Source organism: Osmia bicornis, chromosome 15 (genome assembly GCF_907164935.1).
Source record: "Osmia bicornis bicornis chromosome 15, iOsmBic2.1, whole genome shotgun sequence".
Taxonomy (NCBI): domain Eukaryota; kingdom Metazoa; phylum Arthropoda; class Insecta; order Hymenoptera; family Megachilidae; genus Osmia; species Osmia bicornis.
The window spans coordinates 1,870,432-1,873,503 of NC_060230.1; positions in this window are offsets into that span (position 1 = coordinate 1,870,432).

Below are 3,072 nucleotides of genomic sequence, written 5' to 3' on the forward strand. Positions count from 1 at the left end.
AAGGAACGCGGAGGAGGAATGTGTCGCGCGCGGCATGTGGCCGCATTATGTACGCTTTGCGTGTGCGCGATCGGAACTTGTGAAGCGCAAGCAACTCAGAATTCTTCTTCTTTTACTGAGCGCAGGCCTTTCCGGCGATCCGTATCTGCTTTAATTTGAATAATCGTCGCGTTCGTCCGTCGCGTCGCGACGACTCTTATCTCGCGGCTTTATCCCTCGCGACAGATGCTTGGCTCGAGTGCGGGTTTGTCGTCGCAACGGCTTCTCCGCTTCTCTACCGAATGCAAGAGTGGCCGCAAAGATCAGTGAAAATCCACGTTCACCGTGGTATACACTTTAGTTTACGTTTTCCACGCGGAACGAGAGAGATGCGAAGGGATATGTCGGGCTTCTCGAGAAGCAAGGCTGGCGCCGCGACGCTCTCGACGTTCAACCGACCCCTCGACCGTTCTCGAGTAGCTCCTACAAGTACTTATATACATACACAGTGTCCCTTCTCACAGGAAAGACCGGCCCAACTCGTCCTTGTCGCTTTCCGTGTTTACTACTCGTCTAGTCTTCCCTCGACATCGTCTTCTCGTTATCGCCGCCACGAATGGTAATCTTCTTGTTATTATTAGGAACGGCCGAGCACCAAAGGAAAAGCAATCGTGTATTTACCCTCTCCAGAAGCCACTCGACGAGCCGAGAAGCTCGTGCCACGATGGATTTTAGTTTATTGCACGCCCACTCTCTCTCTCTCTTTTGCATCACGATTTCTTTTTACTTTTCTATTTCTTCCCGCTGATCCAGTTTCGTAACAGCGGGAAACGATTTACCGGGTCGCGCCACCTTTTCCCTGGCGTCAATTTCAATTGCGCAATCGAACTGGTTAGCTCGTTGGCGTTCGTAACGCATAGAGCGTGCGATAGAATTACAGGAAAATCAGCCTGGCCACCGAATTCGAGCTGACCGCGTGGGTGGCCCTGCCACCTCTGCCATCTACCTTCGTCCAGCAATGCGCCACTGCTAACCAAACCACCAACGAACGGGGACACAGCTCGCGCAGCCTCTCCTCTCCTTCGATGATGAATGACTTTCGTGTACTTGTAAGTACGTTGCGTCGTTGTCCCACCGTCACTCCCATCCTCTCTCTTTTTCGCGAGTCTTTCTTTACATCTTTCCGTTTTCTTTACGTTCTTCTTTTTTCCTTGCTCGGTTCACGGACGGACGACGTGGCTGGATGTCGAGCAGAGATAACGTCGCAGAGTTTGGTAACGTTAGGTGGTTGCACGGGAAAGTCAGTTAAGTGGATACAGTCGTAGCTCGTTAAAAGGCGAGTTTCACCACGGGTGACGAATTTGAAAAGCGACGGTGACACCTCGGAGTATCCGCAACCGCCTTAAAAACATTCGAATGCCAAAGCAAACGGGGGGTCCGGGACAGCTCGTTCCTGCGGTTCGAAGGACTCCTCGAGCACGCTGCGTCTTTTCAGCTACCTGAAGGGGAGAAGGAAGGTAAACGAAGGAGGGAGCGAGAAGGACGAGCGTTCATATTTTATACGAGATGGGATCCTTTATGCGGTCGACTACGGAGGCACCCAGCGTGTCGAATAGAATTCAGGAGGCCGGTACACGATAGGTATTTTGACATGCCCGAGAAATTAGTATAATAAAGGGGGGCTAGGTAGACCGGCTAAGTGCCTAAACGCACGCCGTAAATCTACCCTCGCTGCTCCGGAAGATCAAGCCGATGCGGTAAAACACGATCTTCTCGAAACCGACAATCCGAATCTTTCGACGTTTGATCGATCGGGATACATCTTCGTAGCTATCTCCAACGGTCTTTATTGGCCGCGCTGTAAAAGCACTCGTTCGTAACTCATCCCCCTTTTAGCCACTTGCTTTTCTTTTATCGTTTTCACCGAACCCGTCGATGCGCCATCCTTTTCCTACCACCTCGCCGAATCGTGAGATACGCGAGGGTGACTGGAAATCAAGATGGCGTTGGAATCGAACAGAAACACGAGCCCCGCGTTTCGCTGTTTCCACGATTTTTCACGGTATCGTCGAGCTTGAATAAATTCCGAACGCGATGCAAGCTTCTGCCTAGAAAGTGGACCCGACGCGGAGTACGCCTCTATTAGCAGCCGCTGTAGGTAGTGTATATCGTGACGGCTGAGCCAGCAGCAATGGCGTAATCGCAGCACAGAAGGTGGCTATATCGCATCATTTTCGATGCAAATATCCGTCGCGAAAAATCGAGGTCGTCGTTGTGCGAGGGCTGAGATCCGCAATTTACTTTAAACTGTATACACCTTCTAAACGATCGGTAGACCACGGGTTTAGCTCATAATCGGTACCTCGATAATTTTGTCGCGAGAAAATGAGAAGGAACACGGTAGCCAAGTTACTAGGATCTTTGTACTTTGTATTAGGCCGAGATTCGTGGAAGCGATTATGGGAGAGGTTGGCGTAGTCGGTGCGAAAATGATGCGGTGCAAGGTGCTACGCCACTGTATGTACAAGCGTGGTACATACGTAGATACGTAGAAACGCCGGCCATCCGGTGCACGAGGGGGTCGATCGATCTCTCTTTCGTCGTTGCGCGACCACCGTGCCGCTGCCACGCCGCTTCGAGATACCTCCGCGATCGGTGTTAGCGATGGTGGAGGCGGCGGAGGTGGTGGTGGTGGTGGCGATGGTCGTGTCGGTGGTTAACGAGAGGCGTGGCCTGGAAAAGAGGCGCCTACGTAACGGGCCGCCCTTGTCTCTCGTCTCTCTAGGTATCGCGGTTGATCGTGTTGGCGCAACTTGTAGCTGTCACGTGACCACGGCGCGGGAAGCCTGGCTGGGAGCAATTCCAGGCGACCGCCTCGTTCGTCGAGTGGGCCGGGTCGAGGTAACGCCCCAATAGGGGAGCAACGCGACGCGCGCGCACTTTCCTTCTCTGTCGGTCCCACATCGGAAGCGTTCGGGTGTCGTTATCGGGTTTCGCGAGCGGTCGAGCCCGAAGCGTCGTTGCCGGGGTTCGGTTGGTGGGGTGAGCGGTGCGCGTGGGAGGAGAAGCGGCGGCCCAGTGGAGTTCGGGAAG